A 15,053-nucleotide genomic window follows, 5' to 3' on the forward strand; every position below is an offset into this window, starting at 1 on the left:
CTTTTAAAATTATGTTTCATTTTCCTAAACTACTTCCATAGGAGCATGACAATGATGAGGAAAGTTTCATAACACACAGGACAGAGGCCTTGGAATCAGCCAGTCTGGAACAGCACTATCATTTATGTGCTCTATTTTACACCCAGTTTCTTTGGAAAATTGGGACATTCCAGGTCTCTTAAGTTTTTGTGGAAATGAGTGAAGAACTATGGCAAACACATAGAAACATAAAGACACAGAGAGAGAATGAATGAATGAATGAGAATATTCACTAATATTAACATGCCCGAACTATTATTTTAAGATATTAAGTTTTTACACTTTAAGCTTCCAGGGATAAAAGATCATAAAAACATACAAGAGAAGAAGAGAATAATGCCTTATATTTTATAAGTAAATTACTCATATATTCATATTTACAAATAGTACTTACCAATAGTAGTTTCTAAAATTTTTACATATTTTTTATATACTCTCATATAGTGCTTTTCAAGAAAATGATTTCAAATACCTAACCATTAAAGATAAGTTTGCTTGTTGTTGTTGTTGTTGTTTTTTAAGATTCTATTTATTTATTCATGAGAGGCAGAAACACAGGCAGAGGGAGAAAAGCAGGCTCCCTATAGGGAGCCTGATGTGGGACTTGATCTTGGGACTACAGGATCACACCCTGGGCTCAAGGTCAGTGCTAAACTGCTGAGCCACCCAGGGATCCCCAATTTGCTTGTTTTTTAATCACAGAGGTGTATCTCAATTCTACAGTGTAACTATTAAAGATTTGGCAAAAAAAAATCTATTTTTAAGTATGGACATAAACTGAAATACAAGAAAAAAGACATGATAATAAGTTTGTGAGCTACCTTTCCCAGCTTTTTTTTTTTTTTTTTTTTTTCAAGTAGGCTCTACACCCAGCATGGAGTACAATGCAGGGTTCAAATTCCTGACCTTGAGATCAAGACCGGGGCTGAAATCAAGAGTTGGACGCTTAACTGACTGAATGATCCAGGCACCCCAACCTTTCCCAGCTTTATACTGTATATTCAGTGGATAAATAAATGTTAAAAATTGTACTCCAATTAAGTATGTGTGGCAAGTATGTAAAAAAGTCTTGATAGTTGATAAAATCTTGATAATTAATATGCACTGAATATAAAGCAATTCACTTCACTAATTGAACTCTTTAGGATTTTTTAAAAAAAAGGTACGATGGATATCCTTTAACTTAGGAAGCTCATACATTTCACATAAGATGAAACAGAACGATATGATGCACAATCAAGGATTAACCATGTGAAGATAATAAGGGTTGGGGTGTTCAGAGAAGAAAAAAATGAATAGAGGACTGTAGTAATAATTTAAAAGAGCCACCCCCCACTTAAGGCTTTCTATCTTCCAGGCAATGAAGAAGCTTTTAAGACTTTTTAGCAAAGGAAGTGACGTGATAAAGAGGCTTTTTCTGAAGGCTAATGGAAAGCAGCACTGTGTACAATGACTTGGTTAAGAGGTAACTTCAGGAAGACGAGTGAGAGGCTGTCTGAATAATATAAGCCTATGTGATGACAACTAGGGCTGGGTCAAAGGAAAAGGAGGGTCAGAATTATACTCCCCAACTAAAAGAAATAAAGTTAAAATGTATCATCCATCGTCTGATCTGAAAACATAAGATTTTCAGCCAAGTCAAAAAAACTTTTCAAGATTCATTCACCCCTTACTTTGTGACAAAACTGTGAGGTGGTTAGCTATAATAATATATACTGTAACAACCTAAAAACAATAGGCTAAAAAGGCCCCAAGTAGGCTTACCTAAGATATTAAAAAACAGAAAATGTTCTTCACTCCTTTTCCTAAAAAAACAGCTTATACCTTCTCTGTGGCTCTCGCTTCTACTCTCCCAAATCTGAGCAGTGATAATGAAGGTATAACTTCAATAACCTTTATAATGATGTTATTTGCTTGGGTAGAGGAGAAAAGGCCTTTTCCTATTAACATATTCTAAATAAATTCTGTAGAATAGTAACCAAGAAAACTCATCAAAGGGCTGTTTCTCATGACAGAAACCTTACTTTAAAAAACAATTACTCAAAATACCTCAATCAAAAAACTAATAAACCTCTTCTGCTTAATATTTATCATACTACCTTTATATCCTTATTCTTTAAAATTTAGTGCTCTGGGGCGCCTGGGTGGCTCAGTTGGTTAAGTGTCTGCCTTTGGTTCAAGTCATGATCCCAGAGTCCTGGGATTGAGTCTCACATCAGGCTCCCGGTTCAGCAGGGAGTCTGCTCCTCCCTCTCCCTTGCTAGTGCTTGCTCTCTTGCTCTTCCTCTCTCTCACTCTTTCTCAAATAAATAAAATCTTTAAAAAAGAAAATTTGGTATTCTAGAAAAGAGCAGTCAGGTGTCTGAGTAAGTTACACCAAAGATTATGAAAACTACTCAATTTTAGGAGTCCTTAAAACAAAAGCCCTTTACAAACAGATCATGCATTCAAGTACTGTACAGAGGGCAATGGGAATGGAGGATGGATTCATGCAAATTTCTCAGCAGATCTCATTAAACCTAAGCTGAAGTTCAGCAGAGAAGACTAAATTATGCTAGAAGTATTTAAAACCTATCTTCCTCTTGAATATAGCAAATTTTAAAGATACAAAAAACTCCATGAACATGAATTTTGCAAACTTTAATTTAGTATACATGAAACTAGACAATGCTAATGATATCCATATATAATCTAAATCTTAGCCTGACAGACAAGAAAGCTGCTTCAACAGGAATATAATACTTAACCTAGCCATTTATTTGTAAATATGCAAACTATTTTCAGTGACTTCCAAGAAGCAGTATTGCTCTCTCATAAGAAATATGACTTTGTAAAGTCATCTTTGAAACTGCCCTTATTATTACTTTAACAGATATGTATGTTATTCGTTTTTTAAACACACCAATAGAATATAAAATTGGGGTGCTACTGGCTGGCTGCTCCCTATCCCTCCTCTAGTCATGTACCCTCACCAATGAAATGTAACTTTTCCAGTATGGAGAAGTTATGAGGTTCATTTGCTTTGGAAATATATTGAGCAGAGGCAAAGAAATCAAATTTATAAAAATATTAAATTAAATTTATAGAAGTTTAGTGACTCTTAACATATTTTCTTAAACTGACAGTTCAAGAGTTATACTCAAATTCTTAGAGATGATGTGTATTACAACTATAGTGTAAACTGCCAGCTAATCATATTATTAATCTTGTACCTAAGAAATAAGATACAAAGAAATAGTTTATTTTCAACACAGCCAAGCAGGTTAACATTAAAGCTGATAAAAGAAGAAATGTTAGGCTGAAAGTGTGTGGACTTTAAGTATAAGGCACAATGGATATATTAAGACCAAGTTTGATTCTTATGAGTTACATAAAGTATATATTGCAACAAAAATGCAAGGTAATTTTTGAAGAGCACAGGCTCTTGAGCCAGAAAGAAATGGCCTTAAGTCCATGCTGTGTCATTTATTATAGACCCATGGGCAGAGTTATCTGACTTTCCTGAACCTCAATTTCCTCAACTGCAAAACAAGAATAACTACACACACACACACGTATATGCATGGGCATAAATGAAGATAATATCTACATTGTAGAGTTTTTGAAGTAATAAAATATAAGCACAGCACAATCATGGTACATATGATTACCTAAATGCACATCCCAAAACATTTACTACCACCATGATCAACAGTTTTAGTTTTATCCCAATTTAGCAGACAAGTTTATTCAATCTTATTATCTCTTAAGTTCACTTGTCTGTATTCTAAAATCATGAAAATCAGCTTAAAGGAAATATTGATACACTAGACCTCATGAAAATGAAAAAAAAAAAACAACTAAACTTTTGCTCTGTAAAAGATCCTCTGAAGAAGATGAAAAGACAAGCCACAGCCTGAGAATATCTGTAACCACATTTCCAATAAAGTTCTTATATCTAGAACATATCAAGAATATAAAGAACTCTAAAATTTCAACAGTAAAAAAAAGCAAAGAATTCTATTAGAAAATGGGCAAAAGACACAGACATTACACCAAAGAGGATATACAGATGGCCAAAAAAGCACATGAAAAGATGTTTGACACATCATTAGACATTAAGGAAATGCAAATTGCACTACCCCAGTACATTACAATACACCTACAAGAATGTCTAAAATAAAATGCTGGTGAGCATGTGGAGAAACTAGATTGCTCATACGTTGCTGGTGGAAATGTAAAATGGTAAAGGTCCCTCTGGAAAAGAGTATGGTAGTTTCTTACAAAACTAAACATGTATCTACCATTAGACTCAGCAACTGCACGCTTGAGTATTCCCAGAGAAATGCAAACTTAGGTTCTCAAAAAGCTCATACATAAATGTTCACAGCAGCTTTACTCATAATACCCCCAAACTGGAAACAATCCCAATGTCCTTCAACAGGTGAGTGGTTAAACTACCTGTGGTATATCTATACCATGGAATTCTACTCAGCAATAATAATAATAATAATCAACCCTATTAATATATGCAATAACTTTTATGGAACTCAAGGGAGTGATGTTGCATGAAAAAAGCCAAAGTCAATCATACATACCGTATGATTCCGTTAACATAACATTAGTAAAATGATTGAGTTTTAGAGATGAGAACAAATTAGTGGTTGTCAGAGGTTAGAGAGAGGAAGAAGTGAGGCAGGTGGCTGTGGCCATAAAAGGGTAGCCAAAGGAATGTTTGTGTTGGAATAAATCTAATGAAATATGACTAAGGTTTGTAGATTGCATCAATGTCCATTTCCTGGTTATGATATTATACTATAGTTATACAAGATGTCAAGAATGAAGGAAACTGGATGAAGGGTATAAAGATCTTTCTGTTTTAAGATCTTTCGTAAAACTGAACGTGAAGATTATACATGTTAAAACTGATGTAAAGCATTTAGAACAATGCCTCACACATAGTAAATGCTAAGTGCTGTTATGTTCTCATTAAATGTGACTTGATGCTTGATAGAATTTACTGACTACAAATACGTATTTTGTATTGTGTCATAGTACAAAACATACAGGATTATAAGAAGATAGACTAATCTCACAGTCATCCTATCACTACATAGCATTACTGATAATTTTACTGTTTTGGTCATTTATATTGTATTAACATATAATATGAATTAGAAATGTTGATTTTTGTCAAAAATGACAATTTACAGGCAGAAGGGTACATAGCTGGCTCACGGATCACAGAGTCAGACAATGGCATGGCATCAATGACCACAAAAGGGAGGAAGAATCCCATCAGAGAGTAAAAGGAGATTCTACTCACTGAAACAAAGTGAGATTAAAAGTTATGAAAAGAAAAAAAAAGTTATGAAAGAGAAAACAGAACTTCAGCAAGGATACAAACAAGGTGCTCAGTGGATGCAGGATGATCCACTGGGTTGTGAACCTTAAAAATAGCCTTAATTAAAAGGCAGGAATGGGAGGAGTATGGGTTGGGGGCCGCCTACTGAAACAGCAGGTGGAACCTGATGATGATGAAAGACCTCGTTGTAAAAAAGAAACTTGGACAGAATCAATGGTGCTTGTGTGGCTCAGTCTGTTAAGCATCTGACTCTTGATTTCAGCTCAGGTCATGATCTTAGGGTCGTGAGATTAAGCCCTGAGTGAAGTTTGGGATCTTCACTCAGCAAGGCATCTGCTTGAGATTCTCTCTCCCTCTCCCTCTGCCCCTCCTCCTGCTCATGAGTGTGTGCTCGCTCTCTAAAATAAATAAATAAATCTTCAAAAAAAAAAAAAATGCTTGGACAGAATCATCCTAGCAAGTAGTATCCAGGTTCAGGATCTCCAACCACTGACTTGAATCACTGTAAACTGATCATTTGCTCCAGTGAGCCTTTGATGGGTGATGTTTTCCCTTTGGTTGGGCTAAAAACCAATTATTTTATTGATACTCTCTATATATTGTATTTTCCCAAGTGTAGTAACAAGTTTTGATATCATCAGCTACTGATGTGTGTATACTTTGCTTGTTAAGTTCTCTGAAATAGGATGATTAAAGATTCACTACATTTATACTTTATTTGATTTATAAGACTTCCAGAAGTATAGCAGGGGTTTCATTTGTTAGATTTGTAGGTATTTTTTAAAAAATCAGCTATCCTGAACTATAACTGAAATTAGCAATGTCTGTTTTTGACTAATAAAGAATTTAATTTGATTTGTTCTATTAACTATGTAAGTAGTACTATGTCTCTTAGAAGAAGTGAATCTAGAAGGATGAATAGTAATAAGTGAAAAAGATTGCTCTCATTTCTATATAAAAATTACTATATTTAAAAAAAAATTACTATATTTATAACTAGCATAAATTAAACTGAAATACATTACAAAAACTAGATTTCACAATTTACAACTCTAACACAAATAACTGTAAGTATGCCATCCATGCATAAAAGCTACCTCCAATATCAGAAACCTCACCAACAAAATCGGTGTACTTACATTTGACACACAATTTTAAAATATAAACTAAATTTAATATTTTGTAAAGCTTTACATGATAACTAGTGAAAGTTCCATTGTTACCAAGATGGTAATAAGGATGAAGACCAATAAAATTTTCTTATAGATCCTTAGGTTAAAAAAAAAATCCACAATATAATACTTTACAGAATCACATAGTCACTGATACTCCATTAAGAGCAGTGGCAGGCATTACAAAGATACAAAGATAGATAAACTGCAATGAAGAAACCTGTATTTATTTCCTACCTATGCTTAAAAAAATGAGAAAGCTTATGACAAAAGTATGGGTATAGTGACAACAAAAACTATTAGCACAAACGTAGCTTGAATCAAATTATCCCAGTAGTGGTACCTATGTACAGGACCTCAGACTAATGACCAGAGAGCAGGGGGTAAATTACTTCAGAAATCTTCACCATTAGGGGATCCCTGGGTGGCTCAGTGGTTTGGCGCCTGCCTTTGGCCCAGGGCGCGATCCTGGAGTCCTGGGATCCAGTCCCACGTCGGGCTCCCGGCATGGAGCCTGCTTCTCCCTCCTCCTGTGTCTCTGCCTCTCTCTCTCTCTCTCTCTCTCTCTCTATGTCTATCATAAATAAATAAATATTTTTTTAAAAAAAGAAATCTTCACCATTAGACATTTACTGAGTACTTAAGAGGAAACTGATGTTGGTAGAAACAAAATGAATAAAGGACATATAAATAATTGTAACATGGTGTTAAGAGATAAAGAAAATATGAACAAAGAGCTACGAGAGAAAAATTTAAACGCCTGAGCACAAAATTTAACTCTGCACTTCTTGGGCAGCTAGAGCAAAAACAAAACTAAAAATGAAAAAGCTTTGACTAGTTACATGATTTCATCTTCTAAGAGTGGAAGATATATACTAGTAGGAACAAAGGAAAATATACTAAATATGGTAGAATGTAAGGCATGAAAACACTTGGGAGTTTCAAAAGAGGATGAAAACAAAGGAAGGAATATAGAAGGTTCTGAAGCTTCCCATTTGAAATACATAGTTTGTTTTTTTTTAATAAAGAGATAAAGCCATTTTAGGCAGAGTGCAGTACCAATTTTTTCTTTCATATGTCCCCTCCTCACTAAAGGATTCAGAGAACAGCGGCCGTATAATGATACCTGTGAGAAATGAGTGAATGGGTGGACAAAAGTGGGCTAAGAGCTTAGCATCTAGAGCTTGGAATGTCAAACGCAGTGACATTAACAAAGCCTTGGTGGAGTCCCAATTCACAACATGACTGACAGTGTACTTTGGGCAAATTACATCAATCTTTGGGAGTCTGTTTCTGAATTTGAAAAATGGCAGTAATATATATCTTTGAATGACTGCTGTGATAAGATGAGATACATAAAACACCTACTGCAACAGGTACTTAACAAGAATTGGTTTTCATTCCTCCCTTTTAAACCACTGTTAACCATGGATCCAAGGAAATCTAACATTAGTCCACAAAGAATTAAAAACAGAGAGAATGAAAAGTAATTGGTTATTCAAGCATCAGTGCCCTTTGAAGTCTTGTTAATTAGAATAAATATGTGGCAGAGAGAAAAAGAAAACAGGGGTTTGCACAGGATATGCTGCCAGATATTACCAACAATGACACATGATATGTGCTTCAAACTGTCACATGCATATCTGGCCTAAGATATATTCATGCATGTCAAATTTTGTATCACAAGCTTTACAAAAGAAGCCTCATATTAAAATTAGCTTAAGAATATACACAATTATAATATCTCATTAAGTAAAAAGAACAGACCATTTTCAAATGAATGCTTTTAGACCTTTACAGTAAACAGTCCTTTGGTGGTGGGAAGCCGTGGTGGGGGGAGAGGGACAAGGGGAGGAGCTGGTAGTAGTGGGGAGTCTGAGCCACTTAATCAGACTGCTTTTATCCTTTAGGTAGGGACTCAGAAGACTTGAAAATAAGCACTTTCTATAGTTAGGCTACCAGAGTCTGAAGTCCACTTTTAATAGTCACAACACTAAAAACTAATAAACACGTGAAAAGCTGTCATTATTATGGTAAAGGAGACTTAATCCTCAAAGCAGTAGTATCTTAATTAAGATAATTAAATGAAAGCACTCATCAGATTTATATCCATACATCTGGTTTGAAGTTTGTGTTTTGTGTTATTTAAATTGTTATATGTATTATAATTCTGTCTAGACAATGCCAAATATATTTTGTCACATAAATGGTTAAGGCAAATTTTCTACAAATACAGGCAACAGTCTGTGTGTCTTCCTCAAATCCATTCACTGAATAAAATGTGTTACAAGGAAGCACTATTTCCCTCTTAGACAAGAGTGAGATCAACTTAATGCGATTTAAGAGTCGATTTATAAAATAAGTTATGGCTTTTAAATTTTGTATATGAAATTATGAGTATGGTGGCCAAATGAGAAGCTTCCTATAAAAGTGCTAGGATTGATGTTTTTAGTAATAATTATCTTACTTCTTCTAAGGTTTCTTCCAAAAGATTTCAAAACCATAACAAGGGAATCACAGTTTCATAGTTTCAAATTTCATGATCTATAAGAGCTTTGAAATATCTGCTAATTTTATCCAAACCTACACTAAAAAAGTACATACAAGATTGATACAATTAATAAAACTTTTTTCTACCGAAGAATAAAAGGGCACTTTTGTATACAGCCTATTTCTATCTTTATGGCTTACTTACATAAAATAATTAAGCAGCATTTTTAATTTGTATAAATAAAGAAATCAAAGTGGCAAGAAAAAGCATCTGAATAAAAGAAGTTGTACTGACCACAGAACTGAAATTCTCTTCTCTTGATGCTCGGTCAAGTGTCTCATCCACTAGAAAAGTGCTTCTAACCCTGGGCTAGGAGCTAGTGAAGCTCTACAAAAATCTTTAGCCCTCTGAGCATGGTTTGTGGGTTTTACAGGGACTGCTACATAAAGTTTATAATGTTGGAATGTGGATAATTATGTTTCTGACACAAACTTTTAAAAATTCATCTTACTAAAGTATCATCAAAAGTAGACTTCATAGGAGTGCATGGCTGGCTCAGTCATTAGAGCCCCACATGGGGTACAGACTTTACTTTAAAAAAAAGTGGATTTCATAAATTCTGGTGATTTCTTTTTTTTTTTTTAGCAGCAACTGAAAACAAGTTGAGAAATATTTCACAGATCTTCAAGTAATCTAGTGATTAAAGAACTCAAAAAACATAGCACTTGACTACTCTGAAGAATAAATGAAAAAAAGCAAGTAGTGAAACTATAAAACTCTTAGAAGAAAACAGAAAAGGAAATCTTTATGGCCTTAATTAGGCAATAGTTTCTTAGATATGACAAGTCGCACAAAGGACCAAAGGAAAACCAAGTTGGGACCTCATCAAAATTTAAAATCTCTGTATTTCAAAGACACCATCAAGAAAATGAAAAGAAAACCACAGTGTGGGAGAAAATATTTGCAAATAATGTATCTGACAAAGGATTCATAACCAGAATATACAGAGAAAGTCTTGCAATCAACAGCAAAAAGACAACTAAATTAAAAAATGAGCAAAGAATTTGAAGATATTTCTTCTAAGATGATATACAAATGACCAATAAGCACATGAAAAGATGTTTAACATCATTAGTAATTAGGGAAGTGCATATCAAAACCAAAAATATATACCCCTTTATACCCATTAAAAAGCTATACTTAAAATGACAGAAAACAACTAGTGTTGGCAAGTAAGTGGACAAATAGGAACTATCAAACGTTGTTGGTGAGAATGTAAAATGGTTCAGATGCTTTGGAAAACAGTCCAGCAGTTCCTCAAAAGATTAAGCATAGAATTACTACATAACTCAGCAATTCCACTCCTAAGTATCTACCCAAGAGGAATGAAAATACATGTCCACACAAAAGCTTGTACATTAATGTTCACAGCAGTATTCATTCATAATAGCCAAAAGGTAGAAACAATCCAAATGTCCATCAATTGGTGAATGGATAAACAAAGTATAATATTTTCATGCAGTGGAATATTAGTTGGCTGTAAAAAGGAATGTACTAAAGCATTTGACAACACTGATGAACCATGGAAATATAATGCAAGTAAAAGAAGCCTGACACAAGAAGCCATATATTATATGATTCCATTTACAGAAAATGTTCAGAACAGGCAAAGAAAGACAGTAAGCATATTAGTGGCTGACATTGGCTGGACAAAAGGGAGAATGAGGAGTGATGCTAATGTGGTATAGGGTTTCTTTCTGGGATGATAAAAACATTCTGGAATTATATCGTAGTAATGGTTGCACCAACTCTCTGAATATTCTGAAAATAAAAAGGAAACAAATCAAGGAATAGTACACTTTTAAAGGAGAAAGCTTATGATATCAAACTTATACCTCAATAAAACTATTATGAGAAAGAAAATAATGTAAAAACCCCCTCATATGGATCATGAGAGGAGTATTTCTGGGATGACAGCCCACATTCATCATAGTTTGATTTCTAAGCATTCATCATATCACATATTTATTTCATGAGTTTTTTAAAAAAATTGTAACTATATTTTCTCTCAAAATTAAGAAAAAAAATTGTAAAGGAGGTCAAGAGCCCCCAAACAATAGGATCAGAGAAATATTCCTGCCCTCATTAATTCCAAAAAATTAGAGGTTTTTCTTTAAAAGGTTATATAGCATAATGGCAATTTTATTGTTGCCTGTGGAAATTTATATAACTTTGCCTTAAATGTTCATCAAAACTCATTTAAAATTCATACTCTGATACTTAAAGCCAAAGTGTTCTAAAATTTTAAAAATGCTATTTAAAAGAGGGTAAGGTTTACTAAAATAGACATAGATTTAATAATAAGGGGTTATATAAAATAGAGGTAGAGTACTTTACCAAGTACAGTGTCTGGATCATAAAAAATGTCCTTATTGATAAACTGCTATCCAGACTGTAGATTCATATGTCTACTGTAGCTAAGCTTTCTCAAAAACCTCTCTACCAGATGAGCAGAGGAACTGATCATCTTCCTTGTCCTTCCTTATTAGCTTGGAATCTCTGATTGCTATCCACACTACTATGACCTGAATGGGGAGGACAGATTGCAGTAAGAGAGAACTCTTCCTCTTGCAGACTCTTGACTTAGAGTCTGGAATGGTAGGGTGCCTGAGTGGCTCAGTTGGTTGAGCGTGGGACTCTTGGTTTCATCTTGGGTCATGATCTCAGGTTCATGAGATAGGGCTCAGGGCTCAGTGGGGAATCAGCTTGGGATTCTTTCTCTCCCCCTCCCCTCCACACAAGCCCCCAACTCCCCAAAAATGTGAAATTTAGGGAATACAATTATGCATAGAGAACTGTCTACAGAATCTAAAGTAGGCTGATATATCCCAAGAATATTTTATTTCAAGATGGTAATAATCCAATACCACCAATTCAGCAAGTCAAATTACATGTTTCGTTTTCATAATGGAAGTTTTAAAATAGCACAAACACTTATTCAGTACACTAAAGTGGTGATTCTTAAACAGGGTTCTAAGAGGATCATATACATCAAAGATGAATTCTTGTGTAATTTAGGTGAGTTTATCTAAGGAAAGGAGATTGTGGTGAGGTGAGGCAAGAGGCATTTTGCTTCAAAGAATTCACTAGTAAAGGAGGATACTGCGGCTAACAGTTACTATCACTGTACTTACTTTAGAGCCCTCTTAGAAACCAGGTCCTAAAGAATGATCAACTGGATTGGCCTCATGAATAGGTATCAGCCAAACTACAAAATGAATGAGAGCGTGGTATTCCAACTTAAAATACAGTGCTTTAGGTAGTTTTTTTTATTCTTCCAAAAGTAGCATCAATTTTCCCCAGAATTATAATTAAAGGAAACCTTCCTTATTACACAGAATATAGATGTCAATAATATTTAATGTGGGCATTGTTAAAACACTCCAAAGTAATAAAACTATTCATTTGTGTATGATATGACTTAGAAAGTCATGGGAGTAAAAAAATTTTTAAATTTTACAATGATAATGTGTTAGGGGGAAAAGCAGATTTGTTAGTTCTACTCTATTAAGGATTCCTCAAGCAATGTAAAAACTAAGTTCAAGTTACACTTTGAAGTGTACAACCTTTTGAAAGCTACTCTACCCTGTTTTATATGAAGCATCTGTAGCTAAAATGAACACCTAGTGAAAAGTACAGATGCTGCATTACATAAGCAGACGTCAGAACTGGCCCAAGCTGATTCTAAGTTACTTTAAACATGTACACAGAGTCAGAAATTAGCTATGGCTTACTTCTTAGAAGTAAGAGATAATTACCCTCATCATGATGAAAAGGATTTTCAATGTAAGCTAATAGAGTTATTTTTCCTATAGCAAAGCTCTGCTTTTAAAAATAAACTTCAAAACTTTAATTAAAATAGGAAATGCTTTACTACATAGTAAAAACACTTCTGAGTTTATTGAGACAGAGAAGAGGAAGGACTCTGTAAAGGAGGAAAGCTGGGACAGAAAAATGAAGAAAAAGATAAAGGGGGGAGGAGGAAAAGAGAGAAAGGAGGAGTAAAAGGATAGAAGGACCTATTGAAATATTTTCTCTCAAATTTAAAACTAGCAGGAGAAATTCTTTCCTTTTATATACATGAAATAACCAATGTATCTCTTATATATGCTTTGAAAAATCTAGACAAATGTTTAAGAATCTTTATTACAATGGATTTCTGAGTCTTCAGTTTTGAAAGCATGCTACTTCTTAATATGTTAATTGTCTACACTGCAAATGTAATTTCCATTAACGATGTTTTAAAGACAAGTTTAATATAGTATAAAACATGGTTAAATTAATTCAATAAGTAACATACATTAGTTTGACTTCTCAAAGTTCTGTACATATTAACTAGGCCATGTATCTAATATATAAATCACTCATAGTGAACTCAATAATCATGTGAAATACTCAGCTTATTAATTCCTATCATTTCACGTACAATTTTAATTAATACATGTTGTGTACAGAATTGTGTTATAACATATGCATGTACACAGGTGACTTTCACAAAAAGATCACAGCCAACTCAAATATGGTTTCCAAATGTAGACCCAATTCTGCTGAACTCAGGATCAGATATATCATTCCACTGATAGAAACCTTTCCCTCCTACTTACCCTCCACAAACAATAAACTCAAACAGTGGTTCACTAAACACTTATTTTCCTTTAAATTTTTAGCCTTTTTAGAAGCATACCTGAGAGATACATCCTGTTTGAGAGATATATTCTGTAAAATGCCTCCAAAGTATCAAAGTAAGATAATACATATAATTGAATGTTTATACTAGATCCTATTTCTTTTTTTTTACTAGATCCTATTTCTTGAGAATTAGCATTTTAATTTATTAATCAATCCTATAAAAGTAGTAACTTGCCTAAAGACTTGAGGAGTTTCAAATATATATATACATCAATGTCTGTACTTATAGGTAATATCTCTACAATCAATACATATATCAATATATCTATGTAGGTTTTTCAGATTTTATATTATCTCCTTAGTACTTCTTACTATAAACAGTTTGCATGGATAAGAGATTATGTAACCTCCCACAAAACCTTGAAAATTAAAAGCAAAACAAAAATAAGTATGACCCAACAACTAAGATATACACCTCATCAAAGACTATATTGTTAGGAAATGAAATGTCAAAATTTGTCAGGCCCAGGGCAGACATAAAGAATAGGACATTAGTCCTGTATTTTTTTCCACTGGTTTTTCCTTCTAATATTCCTAAATGATCACCCCATTTGTTACCTACTTGAAATTATTAGTAAGTAGTTATTTTAAAAGTATGAGTAATTAAACCAAAAGCAACTGTCATATTTACCCAAAAGAAGGAACCACTACTAAGAATCAAAGCCCAGTAATTCTGTTCTTAAGAGACAGGTGTTGTGTGTTCTGGCATGTTATATGAAAATCACTTATGAGAAGAACAGAAAAAAATCAGAAGGTAGTTTTCACTATTGGAATAGATACATGATTAAGCAAATTTTCTTACACAGTGAAATTATCAACAGATTAAATGACCCCCCGAAGGGGCATTATTTCTAGATGTTGGCATTCTCTGAGATGGAAAGAAAGGGCACTGAATGAAAAATGTGACAGTCACACAAAGAAACCAATTTGGGTCTCAGATCTTTTCAAATACTAGGTTAAGAGAACATTAATTGGGACTAAGCTTAGACTTGCAACTGCCAAGACCTTCTTAGGCCAACCCTAAACTGGGAAGCTAAAACCCATGTCAGGGAAAGTTGGGGAAAGATGGGAAGACAAGGCAATTATAAAAGCAGCAGCAAGACTCTGGCTGACCTTCCTAAGGTATTTAGGTTATGTCGGGCATATGCTACAAGGGTTGTCAATCCACCGCCCCCCCCCCCCCAAGAAACTCAAACATCAACTGAAATCTGAGGTGCCTTAATAACCATCATTAAGGAGTTAACTTGTCATAGAAATA

At 34.0% G+C, this 15,053-nt stretch overlaps 1 protein-coding gene across 6 annotated transcripts in view; it reads right to left on the minus strand.

The window, feature by feature from the left end:
• The window catches only part of ATG5 (autophagy related 5), a 124,903-nt gene that overhangs the window by 20,527 nt on the left and 89,323 nt on the right, over nt 1-15,053 (minus strand). The gene's annotated exons all lie outside the window — the stretch shown is intronic.

The sequence above is a fragment of the Vulpes vulpes genome, chromosome 1 (assembly GCF_048418805.1).
Source record: "Vulpes vulpes isolate BD-2025 chromosome 1, VulVul3, whole genome shotgun sequence".
NCBI lineage: Eukaryota > Metazoa > Chordata > Mammalia > Carnivora > Canidae > Vulpes > Vulpes vulpes.